A 21,951-nucleotide genomic window follows, 5' to 3' on the forward strand; every position below is an offset into this window, starting at 1 on the left:
TTTTTTTAAGGTAAACATTTAAGAGTTCTTAGTTTTAAGTTATTTTTCTATCACTTTAATTTTTTTTATCATAACTTAATCAGAGACGGAACCAATAAGAAGGTTATTCTGAAATTTCAAAATTACTAATTTTCGAAACGCTTCCCTTATATTTTGAGAGTTGTGGCTTATTCTGGATTTTATATCGGAGTTGGTGTAAAACATTTTCAGCTATTACGAGGTATAAAAAAAATGGACTTCAAAGTTTTAATTTTTATAAAAAATATTCTTCATATTTAAATAGAATTATTATTTTGGATAATCATAGTCACGTTAGTTTTATCATTATCAATCTCATTAATGTTTGATCTTTCGCTTGGAGTACAAGTTTAAAAAATCTTTTAATCCTATTTTTTAAAATATTTAGCCTTTTAAAGGGTTCATATTAAGCTTGGATTGGAAAAAGTTTCCGCTGCAAAACGAGGTTTAATAATAAAACGAGGCACCTGATAATAAAACGTTTTATGAATATAAATATTGATGAAGAAATTTTCTTATACAGGCGACATTCAGTAATGTTTTTTTTTTCTTTACATAGTAAAATTTTTTATAAAAACGTAATACCAACACGATATCTGTTTTAGTGATTGAATCAAATTATTTTGAATAAAACTTTTATTTTTATAAATTTTTGTTTAAAAAAATAAAGTATGAATGAGTCTGACTAAAATAGTTTACCTTTTAGAATCTTTTTTGTTTCATTTATAATACTTTTTTCATAAATTACAATAAAAATATTGCAAAGGAAATTTCTTAAAAGTAGAATTAATTCATTTATTACGTATTTATAATATTTATCACAATTAAAATGTAGCTAACGTGATATAAGTGCTAGAATTTAATTGTTTCTGAATTCGACGTTAAATGTTTTCGACGTAATATATGTTTTATAATTTAAAATTAATTAAAAATGGAATCAATTTATTTATTACGTATTTATAATATTTATCACAATTTATATGTAACTAACGTAATATATGTACTAGAATTTAAAAATGTTTCCGAATTCGACGTTAAATGTTTTCGACGAAATATATGTTTTAGAATTTAAAACTAATAAAAAATGGAATTAATGTATTTATTACGTATTTATAATATTTATCACAATTTATGTGTAACTAACGTAATATATGAACTAGAATTTAATTGTTTTCGAATTCGACGTTAAATGTTTTCGATGTAATATATGTTTTAGAATTTGAAATTAATGAAAAATGGAATCAATTTATTACATATTTATAATATTTATCACAATTTGTATGTAACTAACGTAATATATGTACTAGAATTTAAAAATGCTTTCGAATTCGACGTTAAATGTTTTCGACGTAATATATGTTTAAAATTTAAAATTAATGAAAAATGGAATAAATTTATTTTTTACTTGTTTGTCGTATGTATAATATTTATCACAATTAAATTGTACCAAACGCAATATATGTACTAGAATTTAAATAGATTTTTTTACTAGGACTTAAATAATTGCCAATCAAATAATATTTGTAGTCTAACTTTAACAATTATCATGTTTCCTTCTGTTATTTTATTTATTTAGCATAGTGTTATGAAGCTGCAAAAGCTAACAGAATTCAATTATTATTCTTATTGTCTTAACTTCAACAATTATCATTTTACTCTCTTTTTCATTATTATTTGTTCAATGTTTAATAATGAAACTACGAGGATGCAACAGCATTAATACGACTTTGATTATTATATATATTAAATTTAACAATTATTATTTTTCTTTCTTTTTTATTATTATTTTTTCAATGTTTAACAATGAAACTACGAGAATGCAGCATTTTTGAAACAGCATCAATACGAATTTCGATTATTATACATATTAACTTTAACAATTATTATTTTTCGTTCTTTTTTATTATCATTTAATGAATGTTTAATAATGAAGCTATGAGAATGCAACATTTTCTCAACAGCTTAAAAATGAATTTCAATGGTTATGCATATTATTTTCAAGAATTATTATTTTTATATCTGTTTAGTTGTTTATGCTTTGTGATGATGTTATTAGAAACATTTTTGTAACAGTTTTATCACAATAGAAATCAAAATTTAGAGAGGAAACACGTAGCAAAACCATAGTATCCAAAGCATGATGTCATATAAGAAACAAATGCGGCAAATTAGTAGACATTCTGTTTTAATGTTTTTATTCATTTGCTTTCGTCAAATATAGAAGTTTGTTAAAAATTTAAATATTCAAATATCGTTCATTATTTTTAACGAAATTTAATATGTTCAATTGTAAATGAGCAGCTCATTTTTGCTACTTTTTGATTTTATTACGGATTTCTTGGGAGCTACAACCATCCATTGATTTCGAAATCGATTGATTGATTTATTAAAATTCATTCTAAATGTACGTTTGTGATAACTACTACATTGCATTGCATTTATGATGAATACTGTGAAGAAGAAAAAATTTAAAATGTGCATTTAAAACTGAACAAATCTACACAAAGATTTTAATTTAAAAACAAAACTTTCAACCATGTGCTTTTGTTTATATTCGTATTTTAAAAACGACGTCATAGTCTGACGTCACTAGAAACCCTCCAATAAAAATATCATTAGAGGAATAAAACTTCCATAAGAATTCAAATTTCCAGTCATGAAGTGTGGTTTCCATGGAAACCAAAATGGCTGCTGATCAAGCACAAGGAAGAAACTGCAAACGGCGAGATGGGAAACAGTAAAAACTGTTTTCCCCGCAATTGGTTTGTTTAGTTGGGAAAACAAGTTCCCTTGTATCATTATTGAATTTAATACAAAACATTTAAAGTATTTAACAGTTTAAATTATGTTTATTTAATTTGATGAAGATTGTTTGAATGTATCACAAAAATAATGATATTTTGTGTAGTCTACAGTAGATACAAGATTTTAATTCGCTAATCATTAATTTTAAATTTCTGTTTACTTAGTAATCATTAATAATTGATAATAATCAATGATTTAGTAAACACTTTATGTATTTATTTATTTATTTTAAAGTCCATTAATTAAGCTAATTTTTGTTCCAGTTTTCTTTGTTTTAAAATATGTAAATAGCCAAACAAAAATATGTTTAGTTAAAAAAAATGTTTAATGTTTTTCAACAATTAAAAAAAAAATTTCAGCACTTTAAAAGAAACGGTGATGAGCTAGTTGTAAGCTAAGACTGACTGAGCTAGTTTTGAAAGCAATCATCTCACAATTTAAGATAATTTTTAATACTTAAATATATAGAATTGTAACAAGCTACTAGTTTCTCTTATATAGTCAAACCCCGTTATAGCGAACTCCCGGATTAAGTGAACGAAATGTTCGCTCCCGTGCCATGCTATACACATATAATATTATTTTTGTGTGGATATAATGAACCAAAAGAAGAGAGGAAATTGAATATTATGAACTTTTTTCCATCTTCGACTGATTTTTTTTCTTTATTTTTCTGAAAACAATGAAAACATAATACGGATAGTCCGATGACAAAGGGGTTACGACCATGATTTCTACCACTGGGAACACTTAGCGCCAACATACGAGTGAGCACTCGACAAGCTAAGGCTGAAAATTTTTACGTGGGTTGCTTCTTTCAGAAACAAGTGCTCTATGCCCTGAATCATCCCGGCTCTCATTATTTAAATGAATTTTTTTTAATCTCTATGGTATTATAGTTATCGAATCTGATGGCTTGAGCATATTTTTAGGTTTAATAATTCTAATCCTGTTAAAAAAGGTCACTTCTGCAATTTTACAATGTACCAGAAAAAGGAGAAACACCTCGCCTCGCAAGATGGATAGACTGTGTAGAGGCAAACCTTAAGATATTAAAGGTCAATCGTTGGTATACCATGGAGTCTGATAAAGTCCACTAGAGAAATCTTACTGAGGCAGCCTTGGGCTGTTGTTCATATGAAGAAGAAGAATATTGTAGAGTGTTTAGAGGCTCTGCTAACAATTTATTTCTGACTGCGTCATTTTAGCCAAATTCATTTCTTCCCGAAGTGCGTGAGCTTTTCCTTTAAAAGCTTAGTTTCTTCTGGGCAAAGATAGCGATACCTAGATTAACCCCTTGGGGACGGGTGATTCAGAAAAGCATTCGTACAAAATCAGAATCAAGTTGCAAATTAATAAAAAACGGTAACTTAAATGTAGTCGTTGCTAATTTGACAGACTTACTTTGCTTTTACTTTAATTATTGTTTCTTTAATCATATATATAATCAATGTTAATTCAAAGTATAACTAAATAGTTTTAATTTGAACAAAGTAATGGTGAATTAAATTAATCAAACAATTATAACTCCGCCCACAAATAAACTGCTGAAGATATACTTTGATTACCAGTTTTATCTTTTTACCCTAATTGATACGGTTTTATGCTGGCACGTATTTGTGACAGTCGGCGCGAAAGGGTTAATGATGATGAAATCTTCATCAATGATAACAATGCCTGGGTACACTAACTATACTTCCTTTTTTGTGTTTGTTTCTTTCTATTCTTCATTATTTTTTTGGTCAGACATAGTTACTAGCACTCTTTATTCTCGTTCCTCCGTTATATTGTTTGAATTAGCGCAGTACAGCCGTTCTATGTGTGTCCTTTAAAGTAAAATGTTTTTAAAATGTAACTAATCATCTTCAAACCGATATGGAAATATATAACTTAGGTTTAAAAATACTACAGTGTATTAAAAAGTAATATCTAATGTATTGAAAAGTTTAACGGTACATGATACTTTATATACAATTTAACAGCGTTGATGAAGGCTTCTGAGAATTTCCTCCTTAGAAGATTCGCAATTTTTAGGTCGAAAATGTTTGTGTCTGCCTAAAATCCTAGAATTCGCACAACAAAACAAACGAGGGCGGCCGACGTCGCCGGTGATCTCATCCAAAACGAACGTCGATCGATCGCTCTTACCCTTCCCTCCTTCTGACGGGGGTGGTCGAAGGTGGGGGAGGTGTGCGTGGGCGGGAGGGGTGGACAGAGTGCGAGGAAAACTTTTTTCCGTCGTTTCCTTCCTTCAGTTCGGCCGTCCAAAAAGAGAAAAAGGACGAAAAAAAGTCCTTTTTTTTCTTTTTTCTTTCCTAGGCTAGCGAGAATCTCGGGCAAGGCAAAAGCAGGGCGGCAGAAGCGCAGAGAGAAAAATAAGAGGAAAAAAGTGCTAAAGAAAAGAAAGAAAAAAAGAAGTGGGGAAGATCCCTAGTTGCAATCGATACAGTTCTTTACTTAGTTTCATTTAAGAAAAGGATCAGCTTTTAATTTATTTTACTTTTTTTTTTTTTGAAGTACCTTTTTTTTTTTTGAAATCCGGATACCTGCGTTTAATTAGATACCGAAGAGGCGACCGATTATCCGAAAAGATTTTGTAGCTTTGTCGGAATAATTGGGGGGGGGGAGAAAGAAAAAAATAAAAGGGGGAAGAAAGTCGTTCGCTTTCTACTTTGTCTCCCTCGCGTGGACTCAAGGAAAGGAATTTATTCTGTGGGTTGAAAAAATTTTTAAACAGTGTCTTGCGGTTTCACCCTTATGTGAAGAGAAGTTCATTCTCTAAGAAACATACTAACTTCATTTGAATGAGAACTCTTTTTATTACCTTCAACGCCCCCTTTTCAACTTTCATAAATTCTTTTCCGAAAAGAGGAGTTCTAAAGAGAAGGGTAAATACGCATGTTAAGACGTATCGGGGATGCTTTGGAAATCAAATGTTCAAAGAATACTTCATAATTTTCTAAGGTACTTGAAAGAAAGATAAACTGAACGTTTTATAGAATTGTTCTAAAACTAAACACTGAGAAATGAATAACATTTCCTAAGGAAAAGAATATTTAAAAAGCGATCAAGCTTTTTTAGGAGTTTAATTATAATATTAGTAAGAAGTAATAAACTACCATAAAGTTGAGAAAAAGTAGTTTACTTTAATTACTCCTTGATCTTTACGTTTAAAAGTTTTTCAATTGGGAGAAAGTTTGGTGTCTTTAAATTGCAAAACGAAATCTTCCTGGAATAACACATTACCAGCCTAAATTGTTTTATTAATAAAGATTTCTTAAATTTTAGGTCGCATTCGCATTGTTAGATTTATGAGTCATCACAGAAAGAACTTAGTCTAACGTATAACGTAAAAACTGTGGCTCAATATCTCTACGAATTTGATGTTGAACAACCCTAAAAATTGTGTGATAGAACGCTTTTTTTTTTTGCCAAGTTTATTAAATGGAGCTTTCATATATATTTTAAGGGGTATATGAAAGCTCCTAACATCGAAAATGCAATAAGTTTACACTAAAATCACTTTCCTTAACCCGATCATAAAATATTTTCACTTCCAAAAACTCCAATCTTGGCGCGTTTTGATATCGTCTCTAATTGCTTGCAATCCATAACAACTTGGCGAGTGTTGCTGTTATATATGCAGGGGTCTGTCCAAACATTTTGTGAAAGGTCCTGTTTTTATAAAATTGTGAAAGAACTACTCATAATTTCTGAATATAAAATAAGCGTTAAGTGACATTCTTTCAACCAGGGTCCTGCTTTTGTGAATTTGTGCAAATAGGGTCCTGTTATTTGAAAAATTGCTAAAAACCTTTTCAAGAAGTTTTTAAATTGTAAATAGATACAAGATTCTGCTCAACAATTGCTGCTACTAAATTAGAGATGCAACATACAAATATTTGGTATTTAGCCTACACTGTTCAACACAGAATATTCATTTCGGAAGAATAATGGAAACAAAATCACTCACAATTTTAATAATTTCAATTGACATATTTTAAATAACACAACTTAGTAATGTATCGCTTTTGATTTGTTAAGCATTAAGTAAACTTAAACAATTTTTAAATTTATAATATTTTACTTAAAAAATTGCCAGAAATTAATTTTTGATTATATAATATTCTATTAAGTAATTTTATGAATAAATATAAATTGATCAATTAGAATACTACATACTATTTTAGGGAAACTTGGAAAAATTAGTTTGTGTCTAACCGTATTTTCTTTTTTTTTTCCCCTGGGGAGGATTTATTCGATTAACAAAACAATAATGAAGATAAACAAATTTGTGAAGGATCCGATTAAAAGATAAATTATTTTGTGAAGGGTCCGTTTTTATGAAAAGATATTTTGTGAAGGGTTAACGGACCGATAAGTGTCAATATGTTAAAAAGCCACAGTTTTTTAAAAATAAAAAGCACTTGTGACCTAATTTTTTGATATTTTAAAAATAACTCCAATGCTGCATTACTTGGGCTTATAAAAATTTCCAAAAACTGATAATAAGACGGTGATTTTGATAATTTTCATCTGGATGAAGAAATGTCACCAAATTGATGATTTTTCAAAGAGTTCAATAAAAAAGTTTAATAACTATTAAAATATAAGTTATTTATCCGTTCTAAAGCCCAAATAATTCTTCACGGCAAGATGATATATAAAGTTTAAAATCATCGCTTTGCTTCAAATGTAAGGCACTTAAACTGTGGCTTTTTTATTTTCTTTAATTATACTTAATTTATGCATTGTACGATTTTTTTTCTTCTTAATTTTTTATTGTGCGGTTTGGCAACTTAGTTCATTTTGACCCACATAATTTCTCTTTTTGGTTTGAGAAGGATTTTTTTTTTAAGAAACTAAAACTATAACCACTGATTTTTCTCTTCAGTAGCTTTTTCATTGTGGTTTTTCACACTCATTTCCTAATATAAGACTTTTTTAGTATCGTTGAAAAGTTGGTTAGTAACTTTAGCTTTCTGTCCCTCTCATCTTTTTTTATTTATTTTTTTATATTATTTTTTTAGGAATTTAAATTTATTTTAGAAAAAATGCAAAAACGAGGAAATGCATATTTAAAAAAAATTCCCGTTTTTATGTAGAGTGTTTTTTATAAGTAAAATAAATATTGACTAATTATTCTTAATTAACTCGTGAAATTTAATATTTTCCTTACTATGACGACCGTTCATTTTTTGTCAATTTGTTTTATACTAAATCATTTTTTTTCCAGATTTTTTCGCATAATTAATTTATTTTGTATTTGTTTTCTCTACTTATGATAACCCGACAACAATCCGTTTTTTTTTTATTTGTCGGATATTAGTGAGACCTTAATGGGATACCTGCAAATGACGTAGCGTGGGTATCTCGATCCTGATTGACTGTTGAAACGTGGCATTTGCTTACGTTAGCTACTGTTCTTACCATTCTATTTCGAGAAAGCTAAAGCCGTCAAGTATCAATTCTCTTAAATGACCCATTCTATATTCTTTCACGAAGATTTCAATTCTTCAAAGACAGGCAGGAAACCATGTAGAACATAAACAAACTTATTATGCATCGAAGTTGCCAGGTACACAAAACAAAAATATATCACGGTTACTATAAAATACATAAACAAACATTAAATCTAATTTAAGTAAAAGACGTAGACGAGAAAGGATTGTACTTTATCAAATTCAATGTTCGATACGGCACACTATTTATTTAACTTCACGTTAATTAACATTCTAACTCATGTGGAGACACTTAGCCCAACTTTAACATGTTATTTTGCTTATAAACGATCAGCTGGAGCTGACGCCATAGGTCACAAATGTGGGTATCTGTGATCTTCTTCTCGAAGTGCAAGTACCCAATTAGTCGAAATTTTTTCCCGTTATTTTAGCGGTGGCGGCAGCCGACCTTTAAAAAAAATCAAGTATTTGCATAATTTAATCCTAACTTTAACTTTTTATTACCTAAGCAATTATTGTCAAATTATTATATATTTGTTAATACTAGTGGGCTGCGCCCCCTGCTCGCTAACGCTCGCCAACCCCCGAAAATTGCTACACAATCGTATATGGTTTGCTTCGCAAACCAAGCTCGCTTCGCTCGCTACTAACTTAGGTAAATTGCAAATGCACAAAATTCTAAGAATTCAAAATAATCATTCAAATCCATATAAAAACTTTTTTTTAAAAAGAAAATTACATCTTTTTAGTAGATACTAAGTCATTGAAATAAATTTGAATTCAAATAAATGACATGTAATTCGTTAAACCTATTAGAAATGTGCAATAGTATAATTCGTTATATAAATCAAAAATCGTCAAATAAATTCGTAATATATAAATTCGTGAAAAAAAGCGCTTTCGACAAAATACTAAAATAGAGATCTATCGACAAAGACTACTCACTTCTGCCTAGCTTAATAGTATGAGATTGCCGCAGCTGATGCTCTCTGGATACTTCAGTTTCCGTTTTTAAAAGCGCTATATGCTGAGCCACCACAGCTAGATTTGGCATGTGATATTTTTAGCGGCAATCATTGGTCGATTCGCCGTGTAAGAGAAATAGTAACGTAAACAAAACAAAGCAAACGTTGCCCCCGGTGGAAAAGAAATACAGCCAAAATTTGGGAGCCACGTAAGAGAATTATGTATATTAGATATATACCATACACCTATGCTGTGTATGTTCATCGAATCTGAATTTTACCTGGAAGCTATTCTTATCAACGTGTACGTTCAGAAAAATCGCTTCAACGTTGATCCAGTAAATCGGTACGTTGAACTGTGATATCGTACAAAACTTACAGCAACCTTAACGAAATGCTAAACTGAACCATGTTTTAGTTCAATTTAAAAGCATAGTATCGTGTAATCAAGTTTAAGACTTGTAATTACGTGGTTAATTACAACGAATTTGAACGATATTGTGGTTTAAAACTTGTCCATGATTTCTTACAGTGTAATATGTCCCTCATATATCATGAACTTCATCATCATCATCATATTGCTTGTATTTATTATGAACTTCATCATCATCATCATATTGCTTGTAATCTTGAGTTCCTATCATACTGTGACATAAATAACGTAAATGCCGTTGCAATGTATCTGCGTTACGCACATTTCGGAAATGGTTCGCCCAGCAGCTACATTTCAACTAATTTTGAAGCATACACGCTGAATTCTGACTTATTGCTTAACAACTGGATCTTTAACTTAACCTAGAATAATATTTTAAGAATAAACCGTCCCATGGTTTGGACAAACTTCACTAGTAAAACCACATTTTGTTACTGAAATATTTCATTAAAAGAAGAGAAAATACTTAAATATCTGAAAAATTATTCTGGTGGTAGAAATATAAGTTTGAAGTACTTCCTTTAATCTATTTTCTGTTAAAATACTAACAACACGGTTTCGTTCATGACTTTTTGAACATGCATCAAGACTAATTTGCTTTTTCTAAAAAATTTTCATACATTTACATAACTAAAGCAAAATTTTTATATGTATGTAATTATGTACCTTATACAAATCCGCAATTCTGAACGTATCCACACCAAGTTATTTACATTAATGTTGGGGTAAATGCGTTCCACGACACGACGGGTCTAACTGCTAACTTTAAAACACTCTCTGACCACCGGTTTGCTTGTTACATTATAAAGAAAAAACGTTTTCTATAGGATTTGATAAATATTTTGTAACCTCTTGCCTACAGGGTAACTGTGGAACGTTTTCGTGATTTTCCTCTCCTTGTAACGTAAATGAGAGTTAGTTTCATCAAAAAGTCCTCCACGAAGGCGAATTTCTCCCAATACTTGATCCAGGAGTTCTCTTGCCTTCTGGAGTGGTTCAAAATTACAAGGCTGCGGAGTTGAACATTGGTAGCCCATAAACCCAAAATTAGGTCGGCTTTTCAACGAAGGCTATTAAATAGAATGAAAATTGTTTTATAAGAGCCGTGGTGGCTCTGGGAATAGAGCGTTCGTTTTGGTTAACCGGATTCGAATCCCGGCGATGGCTAGTCGATACAAATTCCGCTCCCGGCTCGCACCGTTCACAGTGCGGACATAAAATATCCTCAGTGATAGACGGATCATGGGTTAATGTCCCCTTTCTATTGTTTTAATCGTGGGAAGTTTTCGTAGTTTTTCCTCTCCATGTAACGCGGATGCTGGTTAGTTCACTCAAAAAGTCATCAACGAATGCAAATTTTCCACTACTTTATGCAAGAGTTCCCTTGTCTTCTGGATTGGGTTCAAAATTACGAGAATACGATGTTGAACATTAGTAGTTGTAAACTCAAAAAATGGGCTCAGCTGTTCTACGACGGTTATAAAATAGAATAAAATATTTTATAACATTGAATGATTAGTTAGCTTGTAACTCCAATTAATTAAAAATTCGTTTTATCATTTTTATGAATTATTTATCTTTGGTTCCCTTTTAAAGGTTATCACACGTAAAAGGAAAGTTAATTTCCCGTATTGTGATAACGTCACTGAACTATTTTAAAAGGTGTATGAAACTAAGTATTTTAAAAAGTATTTGGTGTATGAAACTACGGATTTTAAAAGGAAACCACATGTTTATGTTTATAAATTTCGTTTTTAAAACGTGTTTCTATAAACTTAAATGATAGAAACTCAACAAGAACTAATAAAATAAATTTGTTATCAATTAGGCAATGAGAAATTGTAAAAAATGATACTAAATGCATAATTAATCTCGTCTTTTGGTGAGTTGAACTAATAGCTTACATTATTTCAAATTTAATAGTTTGAAACCGCACCAGAATGTAAGACAAATAATAAAAAATAGAAGTTGTGTATTTGGTGTCATGAATGTGTAGTATGGTGCTATCACATTAGGGTACTTATATCCATTTCGGAGGATGGTAAAAACCCATTACCACAGTACCTAGATTAGTTACCTATATTGGTACAGAAGGTTCTCATTACTATAGCACTTATATCGCCATTTCCAGTAGCATTTAATACCACATTTAAGTATTACTGGCGTCAATAATAGTTTGGCGATTTTTGCTGCCTTCGAAATAAGTACTGATATTATTCCGTTCTCCAAAAATGATTATAAAAATATAAGTGACATCTATATTATATAAAACGCTAATACGTACGTATGTATGTATGTATCAATAAAACCGATGATATTTCTTTTCTCGCGCTGGCAACAGTTTTCATTTTTAATTAAAAGGATTCGGCGCGCAAGAGCACGTAGTGAGCAACCAGATAACAATAACCAGAGTGAGCATTATCAGGTTGTTCAATTCAGATTCATGCACTAAAAACATGACAATATTTAATTTAAACTCAGTTGGGTATACTATAGCCTACGTCACAGATCGTGTTATTCCTACTAAATTTAACTAGTAAACAGCATTTTCTGCGAACCTGATTTCTAGCAACAAGTAAAAGCATCAAACGAAGTGTCTTGTTATAAGTCGCTACTCGCCAGGTTGGAATTGTATTAGTCTAGTTCCTTTGGAAATAATTTATATTGTTGTTTTACCGAAGTTTATGAATTTAGTAAGCATATTTAAAACTCAGTTTATTAATTAAACTAAAAGGTAAATGTTATTCCTAGTAAGTGGAAGTAGTTGTGCTTTTTTCATATTATACCCAATTAAGAATTAATTAATTAATTGAAGTGAGAATGCTTTAAAAGGCCGCTGTTGAATTGATATTTTTCTACTGGGAGCTACCTAAACGTCTAAAAAACGTTTAAGTGTTTGTATTGAATGCATTGAATTTTTTTATATTTCGCGTTTATTTATGCATTGAATTTTCACGCTTTAAAATGCAGAATATTAGTGAAGCAATATTTGATAATTTATTTTGCTAATATGTTTCTTATTTAGCTAATGTTTTGATTTTTTCACCATGTACAATCTAAATAGCTAATATACTTTTTTAAAAGCCAATAAGAACATTGGTAGAATTCTTCTACATAAGTACAATACTATGTCTTTGATGATAAAATACTATGTCTTTGATGATAATATATTATGTCTTTGTGCTAGAACATTGTGTTCATTGGCGAGCGAGCGCAGCGAGCCATGGTTCACGGCGTGAACCACATAGGATTGCGTAGCAATTCTAGGGGGTTGGCGAGCGTTAGCGAGCAGGGGGTGGAGCCTCCTAGTTATTAATTATTTCGAGAATTGCAAATCATTATCAACTTTAGTAACAAATCGAAATAAAAAATAAAAATGTTTGAATTAGGAAGCTAAATTAATGGAGAAAAGGTTGTATTTGAAAGTCGTAAAAATTTGATAGAGCCAATGATGCTTGATTAATTTTAGTAATAGGTGCAAATTTGAATTTAAAAAAAAAAACTAAACTAATGGAGAAAAGTAGGTGCTTATTTATTTAATAAAACCTTGAAAAAATCGTCTTAATATTATTGATGCCAATGGTGTTTTATTAATTTTAGTAATAAGTAGGGGAGAGTGGGGTCAATTGTAACATTTTTTACTTAACTATTTTTAACTAACAAAAAATCCAATATATTATTAGTATTANTGGTGTTTTTTATAGGTAATTTATATATATATATATATATATAATGTGTGTGTGTATATACTGAAACTGGTACCAAGATAGCTACTATAAATACTGTCGAAATAGGTTTAATACGGCCCACCGAAAGGGTTAAATATCGGAGAAATTTGTTGATTATGGTAATCGTGATTATGATGATGATGATTGTTGATTTTGACCATCAATAGTTGAACTCGAGCAATAGCAATGTACCAAATGATACTGAATATAATTAATCTTTATTTTGATCTGATGAATTCCTAAAAACATGTTTGGTATAATTTGATAACATAAAGCCATCGGGAAAGGCGACAAATAGTTATAGAAAAAAAAAATTGGAATCGTATTATCATAATTGTCTCAATCTATTTCGTTCAGTTTTGTGCATGGTTTTATTGTGTTTATTAATACCGATATATTCATTATTTACTTTTTTTTAAAAAAAATAAATTGATGTAATAATCAATGTGATACTTTTTTACCAACGCCATTTTTTTTCCTGGGCTTTTTCCCGTGATTCTGGTAAACAAATGCAAACAGATATCAAATAGGTTTTTTAGACCACTCTGTTTTTTAAGTGAATATATTCGGCCCTATAACATTTTGTCTGTCCCCGATTCCGAAAAATCTAGCACTAAGTCAAATAGTTAATCATTCTCATTTAGAGAGAAGTACTTGGCATTATTGTTATCGTTTTGGCATTGCTTCTCGAAAGTCGTGGTGAAAATTGTACGGAGGAAAAAATAAAAAGTTTACTTGTGTTGTACTTAATCAATTGTGAGCTGCTGTTACTTTACTGAAAAAGAAAAAAAACTGGTAGTTGAGCTATTTCATTTTTATCTTATTTTCGAGAGGGTACAATATCAGTAACAATAACTAGTTAATAATGCTTAGAGGTTTATTTGTTTAAAGTTTTGCAAGAAACAATCAAGAAAAAAATTTTTATCACTGATAACCTAATTACCGCAAAAACGATTGAAAACATTTAGTTTTGCTACCACTTTCTTTTCTTTTTCGCATGCAACTCATCACGTACGTCAAACAAGATTGCAACGTATTCGAAAAACAGCAAGGGAAGGGATAAAACAGTTAGTAACATTTCACTTTTATCTCTCCTTTGGGAGAAATAAACTCACTGTGACTACCGCTTCTGATTAATAGGTAAAAACATACTATATGTTTACTGCAAACATACTAACAAAACATACTATATGTGTTGCGTTATAACTCTTAATAAGTATTGCTAGTCACAAAATATTTGTTTCTGTCAGAAATATAAAATGTTTTTACTTCGGTTTTTTTTTTTTTTTTTTTTTTTTTTTTTTTTTTTTTTTTTTTTTTTTTTTTTTTTNTTTTTTTTTTTTTTTTTTTTTCAGAAAAGAAGTAAACAAATAAGTAGTTTTGAAAAGTTCAACTTTTTCTCTTGTTTCTTGAGAAGAGTACAATATCCATGACAAGAACTAGCTATTAATGTTTATATGTTTACTTGTTAGAATTTTTTTTAAGTATATGTATGTTACAAACAAGAAAGAAAAAAAAGAGGCAGTCACTGATAACCTATTTTTTTCGCAAAAATGATAGAAATCATTTAGTTTTACTGCCACTTTCTTATCTTTTCCACATTCAATTGATTACTTATCACAAACAAGCTTGTAACTTATTCGAAAAATGTTCAAAGAAAAAGAAAAAGGAAACTGTTAGTAAGAACATTTCATTTTCATCTCTCCTTTGGGAGACTACCGCTTCTGATTAATCGCTGAAACATACTATATGTTTACTGCATTTGTGTTGATTTATAACTCTTATTTACTTCGATTTTTAAATTATTTTTTCTTCAAATAAGTAGTAAACAAATAACTTGTTTTGACAAGTTTAACTTTTTCGATTGCTTTTTGAGAAGAGTCGAATATCCGTGACAAGCACTAGCTATTGATGCTTATATGTTTTCTTGTTAGAAGTTTTGCATAAGTATATGCGTGTTACGAACAAGAAAGAAAAAAGTGGCAGTCACTGATAACTTATTTTTCCGCAAAAATGATAGAAATCATTTAATTTTACTGCCACTTTCTTCTCTTTTCCACATTCAATTGATTACGTACTACAAACAAGGTTGTAACTTATTCGAAAAATACTCAAAGAAAAAGAAAAGAAACTGTTAGTAAGAACATTTCATTTTCATCTCTCCTTTGGGAGACTACCACTTCTGATAAATAGGTGAAACATACTATATGTTTACTGCATTTGCGTTGCGTAATAACTATAAATGAGTATAGGTAGTCACAAAAGATTTATTTCAGGAAAGAAAAAAAACCGATAAAATGTTTTGATTTTATTTTATTTTTCAAATAAATATGAATCTTGATCAAGCTTATAGAGATTGTAGTCCACTAAAAAAAATCTGGCATTAAAGATTTGATCAAAATATCACCCCCAAATTCCATGTATGTTACAAACAAGAAAGAAAAAAGCGGCAGTCACTAATAACTTATTTTTTTCGCAAAAAAAAAAAAATCATTTAGTTTTACTGCCACTTTCTTCTCTTTTTCCACATTCAATTGATTACGTACTACAAACAAGGTTGTAACTTATTCGAAAAATACTCAAGGAAAAAGAAACTGTTAGTAAGAACATTTCATTTTTATCTCTCCTTTGGGAGACTACCGCTTCTGATTAATAGGTGAAACATACTACATGTTTACTGCATTTCTGTTGCGTAATAACTATAAATGAGTATTCGTAGTCACATAAGATTTACTTCAGGAAAGAAAAAAAACGATAAAATGTTTTGAATTCAATTTCATTTTACTTTTCAAATAAATATGAATCATGATTAAGCTTATAGAGATTGTAGTTCGATAAAAACAAATCTGGCATTTAAGATTTGATCAAAATATCACCACCAAATTCCATATCTGCTTCGTGTAACGCACAGACAAAGTGAAGGAGTATTTCTGACCTATAAATAAGTTTCTTAGACAATTGGACGGTCTTTGTTTCTTTCGCATGAAGCCTTCGTCGTTTGGGATAAGGGATAGGAAAGGGGGGTGGGGGGGTACAGACAGAAAAGAGAGGGACGTCAATGTGAGGGAGGGGTGTATCTGACGAAGCCGATATCCGTTCGGCGCGAAGAGAGAAACTGCTTTTCGCGAAGACGCGCGCGCACGTGTTTTCGCGAAATCCTAATGGGGGGCACGGGGGCTGAAATGGAAGCTGCCTCAAGCGCTTCTCTCAGGATAAGATGAGATGGAATGGGGGTGGGGGAGAAGGCTTGGAACGGTCTTTTGGTGATCCCTGGGAACGAAATGCTGAGACGCAGCCAAATTGGTTTTTTTTTTGTTGATCGCTTTTCTATTTTTCTTTTTTTTTTTTCTTTACTTCTTTTTCTTTCTTTGTCACCCTCTCTCTTACTCTACACTACTCCCTCAGGGTTTCGTGTGAGTTAAGAAATTTTTTCCCCTGTTTTAATTTGTACGTTTTTTTCCCTTCTTTTCCAACTCATTCCTTCGGCGATTTCGTATCCCCCCCCCCTTCTTAAGGCAGGCGCGCTCGCTCCAAATATATTTTTTTGTTTCCTCCCCCCTCTTCCTCACGCGCAGCCTGTCCCCTCCTACACTCTGTTGTGTGTGTGTGTGTGTGCTGGGGTTTTTTCGGACTCTGCAACCAAAAGACGTATTACCTTCCCCAAGATAACTGAGTTCGAATATCGAACTCCCCCCTCTCCTTTTTTTTTCTTCTCCTTTTTCCTAAAAATTCTTTTTCGTTCCCATTTCTGCGCAGAGCTGTCCTTTTTTTAGCCCTTGTTTTTACTTCTTCCATTAAATCAGTCGAGTTTTTCTGCTCCATTATGTCTTTTCTTTCGCAAAGCAGCCTTTAATGTTAGTGGCATCCCCTTCCTTAATCCCTAAGCTGGTCTCTTAAGCACTATTTGTGCCATATATCATTCTAGAAACATACAAAGGGTTCTGTGGGGGCGCTGTCCTAAAAAGTGGACTCTAGTCACAATTGTTTACTTCGTAGAATTCCAATTTCAGTGAATAACGAGTAAAAATTTATTTCCATGACCACTACTATTTATGCGACATTCTCAAGTAAAGAGACAGAAAGAGAATTGGTAATTTCATATTGAGTAAAGAAGAACAGGGGGGAAATATTCAGCTCATTTAAAAAAAATTAACATAGCTCTAGATGCGTATTTAAGAAAATGCACAAAGCATATGATTCAGTTTTCTTTTCTTTAAAAATTCACTTTTAAGTACTTTTTGTACTATTTTTAAGAGTTAACCAATGAATTCAAATTAAATTCGTAATGTTAAGTCGTCTAAATCCATAGAACACTAAGATTTTTTTTTTTTTTTAACGTAGGTGGTCTGTTTTTCAAAGACTTTAAAATTGAATATGTTCGCGACTTTTATTATAGCGGTAATAAATTTATTATGCAGGAATTTCAATTTTTAAATATCACTTTAAGCTTGAGATATCTGAATACGAAGAGATCACCCGAAAAGTTACAGCTGCAATATAACCATGCAACCTGACTGTGACAATGCTATCCCTTTTTGCTTAGTGTTATAATGCTTAGTGTATAATTCTTTGCATTCGAGGCTCTTTTTACAGTTATAAAAAAAAAATTTAAAAAAACTGACACTACCTAAAAGTTTACTTGGCAAAACCCACTAATTCTAATTATTGTCTACATCTCGGCACCAACCGCTTGAAGACAGCACCATCGGTGGGTGTTCAATTAATATCTTAGTTGTTACATTTAATTTATAATCCACTTTTTGCTCAATTACCATATAACACTACATCTAGAGGCCATTAAGTTGTACAAATTTCGACATTCAGAGTGGTAGATAATTTATGGTGCCATCGAGGAACTTTCAAGTGCAAAGGGTTAAAAAAGTAAGCCAAATTACTTGTTGAACATTGAAAAGACGCATTTTGTACTTGTGCCCATTTCCTTAAATACGCATCTTGAACTACATCCATTTTCTTAAAAATACATTTTGAACGAGTGCATTTTCTTAAATACACTATTTGAGCTGTGTCCATTTTTCTTACACACGCATTTCAAGCTATATCCATTTTCTTATTCACCAATTGTGAGATCTGTCCATTTTCTTATACACACATTGTGAGCTCTGCCCATTTTTTTTACACACGCATTGGGAGCTCTGTCCATTTACTTATACACACAGTGTGAGCTGTGTCCATTTTTCTTACACACGCATTTCGAGCTATATCCATTTTCTTATACAAGAATTGAGAGCTGTGACCATTTTCTTATACACGCATTGTGAGCTCTCTACCCATTTTCTTACACACGCATTGGGACTTGGCGAACCATTGGGAGCTCTGTCCATTTTTCTTACACACTCATTTCGAGCAATATTCATTTTCTTATATACGAATTGTGAGCTCTGTCTATTTTCTTATACACGCCTTATGGACTATGTCTAGAATAAAATGCTCACCTACTATTTTTAAAGAGGACGCCTGAAAAACTTTCTATCGCAAAATCTCTTTCACTTCCAAAAGTAATTTAAAGTATAGAAATAGTGAATTCAAACAAATCTAGAGAAAGCCATGAAGTTTCAAATACTAAAAAGAAGTTTTTAAAGTGTCGAAATGTGTAAACAAATTATGAAAACATAACTTAGGCTTACAAAATAAAGAAATTGTCTCTTAATAATTTGATTGCATTTTGATATTTTCAATTTTTTTTTTCAGCAATTGAAACTTTACGGCTTACTCTAAGTTTGCATGAGCTCACTTTTTCTACACGTTAAATTTTAGATTATTTATGGAGGCGAAGGAGAATTTGCGATGGAAATTTTTTGTGTGGTGTGAACTAACTAACTAACTCCATGCCATTACAATCCTTGTTGCACCATGGCCTCACTAACAATTTTCCTCCAAAGTTGCCTGTTTCTAACTGTTTGTTTCCAGTTTCGGACTTTTAGAGTCTTAAGGTCCTTTTCCACCTCGTCAAACCATCTCTTGACCGGCCTTCCTCTTATCCTTTGGCCCTGGCACTGCCCCTTGAATATCTTCTTAGTGCCTCTGTTTTCCTCCATTCTCTCAAGGTGTCCTAGCCATTGAATTCTCTTTGCTTTTACATAATTTATTATATCTTTTTCTTTAAATAGTCTTGCAATTTCAAAATTGTATCGTCTTCTCCACAGATGACCCTCTTTTATGTGGTATGACGGCCTCTCAAATTAATTATCAAATAATCCAGTCTTAATTACAAGGTAAACGTTTTATAAATGTTACTAGTTTTCAATAAATTTTCATGGGGAAAGGGGTAGCCAAAGTTCTAATGAATACTGATATATATTAAGTTGTCACATTTTCACTTTCTTCTTGTAACTGTAATAGCCTTTGGGAAAGAAAAAAAAAGCGCTGTTTATCCGAATTAATTTTAAATGAGAACGTAGCAAAAATTAATTAGACGCGACGACAACAAGTGGAATAAAACGACACGTAACTCAGTTATCTTTATTTATAAAACAATTTCACATTTTTCATTCGTAAAATATAGCCTCTTTTGCGTCATCCGAATATCCGCATTTAACTGTGGTGTCTTACCAAACAAAACAACGTTCTTCTGTAGCTCTGACGAGTTAACGAACTTCGGGTAGACGAATGTCCTTTCTTCTTTGGCAACAAGGAATTTCAAGGGGTGGAAGAAAGAAAAAAAGTTTTGGAATAAGACTTTCTGGGGAGAGGTGAACTTTCAGAACAAGAAAAAAAAGAAGACCCGAACAAAAACACGAGAAGAATACGATTGGCAATGCACCAGAACGTGCGAAAAGTTGGAACAATATTATTGGACGGCAGTCAAATCAACAAAATTACTCTCTGAGGTGATGGCTGACAAAGCATTCGGTGAGAAATTGCGCGCATCTCTTGTTATTTAATATTGCTTCAATATGAAGTGTTTCTGTTTATTTGTTTCGAATGTTTGCATGTTCAAGTGATGATAACAGTAATAAGCAAGGTTAATATTTCCTTAGTCATTAAAATCAATTTCTTCTCGATCAATGTTTACCACATGTGATATAATTTAAATCTGTCCAGACGCACGTTTAATTCTGATACAAAAATTGAATTCTGGTGCAAAATGATGTGCATTGAATTCTGATGCAAAAAGTGCCTTTATGAAAGAAAAAAAAGATTAGTGGCATATTTGTAATCAAATTACAGATAATTTTCTTTCTTTTTTTTTTCATTTTGGTCTAAAAACATTACAATTATATAAATTCAGTACCAAACGCAGATTTTAATTTTATTAATGTATTTTGTGAGATATATCTCCCACTTCAACGGCTGAATTTTCTTGGGCATTTAAAGTGTGAGTAAATTTCTTGCTTTAATATGTTATTTTTGATTTAATAAATTTGATTCACATTGATTTTGATCACCGGTATATTTAAATGAAAGTTTAAAACCTGAGAATCGTGCAGTGAAGTGTTTAACCCTCTCAGAAACAGTGTTGCCTACTACTCTAGCAATATTTAATCCAATTTTATTTTTTTTTTTAAAAAACCGTGGGGAAAAAACCACACTATTTGTTTGTAAACGTTCACCAATTTAATGCTACCGCAAGTCTTACTATTTTTACTAAAGCAACAAAAAGTGTGTATCTTCAATAAGAATATCAATTATCACAGTTGCTAATGTGTTACCTAACTGAACCGAAATTTACTGCTCTTCAAAGGGTTAGCGCGAGCATAGTTTTACAAATTAAGTCTATTGTTTATCCACGATAAATTCTAACGATGAGATAATTGAGTTGCCAGTCTTATACTTTATGAAAAAACCTGTTCTGAAATTCGAACATTGACGTTTAAACAATTTTATACATTTACCTAATTATTTTATTTTTAATACATACATATAACGGTCATTTAACTTCCGGACCAATTTTGAGTTTAAAGCTACCATTGTTCAACTCTGCAGCTTTGCAATTTAGAACCCAATATTGACAAGGTAACTCCTGGATCAACTATTGGGAGAAAGAGAATTTGTCTCCATGGAGGACTTTTTTATGAAATTAACCCGAATGTGCTTTACATGGAGAGAAAAACCTCCCATAGTTAGCCTGACGGCAAGAGAAATCTAACCCATGATCCGTTTACCACTGAGGATATTTCACGCGAGAACTGTGGTCGGTGCGAGCCGGGTGCAGAATTTGTATCGACTAGCCACCATACCTATTAACCCTCTCGTGTCAAAACGTGCCAGCATGAAACATTCTCTATCCGGGGACTGGATTCTCTAACTGGTAGCCAAACCATTTTTTTGCAGTTAAATGTGGGTGGAATAATTAATTCACTACTACTTAGTTGAAAATAAAAATTTTATAGTTATATTTCAAACTAACATTGATGTTTGAATACGATTGGCAATATAGCAAGTGAAAGCAAAACTAGGTCTGTCAAATTAGCCATGCTCTCATTTTAGCTACCACTTTTTATTCCCCCCCCCCGCCCTGTGTCTGATTCTGAATGAATGTATTAATAACCTGCCAGCCCTGAAGAGGTTAATATCCGAAA

At 31.3% G+C, this 21,951-nt stretch overlaps 1 protein-coding gene across 2 annotated transcripts in view; it reads left to right on the plus strand.

Annotated features, from left to right (window-relative positions):
• The window catches only part of LOC107438301 (zinc finger protein Xfin), a 92,992-nt gene that overhangs the window by 9,994 nt on the left and 61,047 nt on the right, over positions 1-21,951 (plus strand). Inside the window, exon 1 of one of the 2 annotated variants that reach the window (XM_021146078.3) lies at positions 14,686-20,281. The exons of the other annotated variant lie outside the window; for it this stretch is intronic. The gene's annotated coding sequence lies outside the window, so the exon portion shown is untranslated. Of the gene's footprint in view, positions 1-14,685; positions 20,282-21,951 lie in introns of those variants that run through there. 2 annotated transcript variants of the gene reach the window in all.

The sequence above is a fragment of the Parasteatoda tepidariorum genome, chromosome 1, assembly GCF_043381705.1.
Source record: "Parasteatoda tepidariorum isolate YZ-2023 chromosome 1, CAS_Ptep_4.0, whole genome shotgun sequence".
NCBI classification, from domain to species: Eukaryota; Metazoa; Arthropoda; class Arachnida; order Araneae; family Theridiidae; genus Parasteatoda; species Parasteatoda tepidariorum.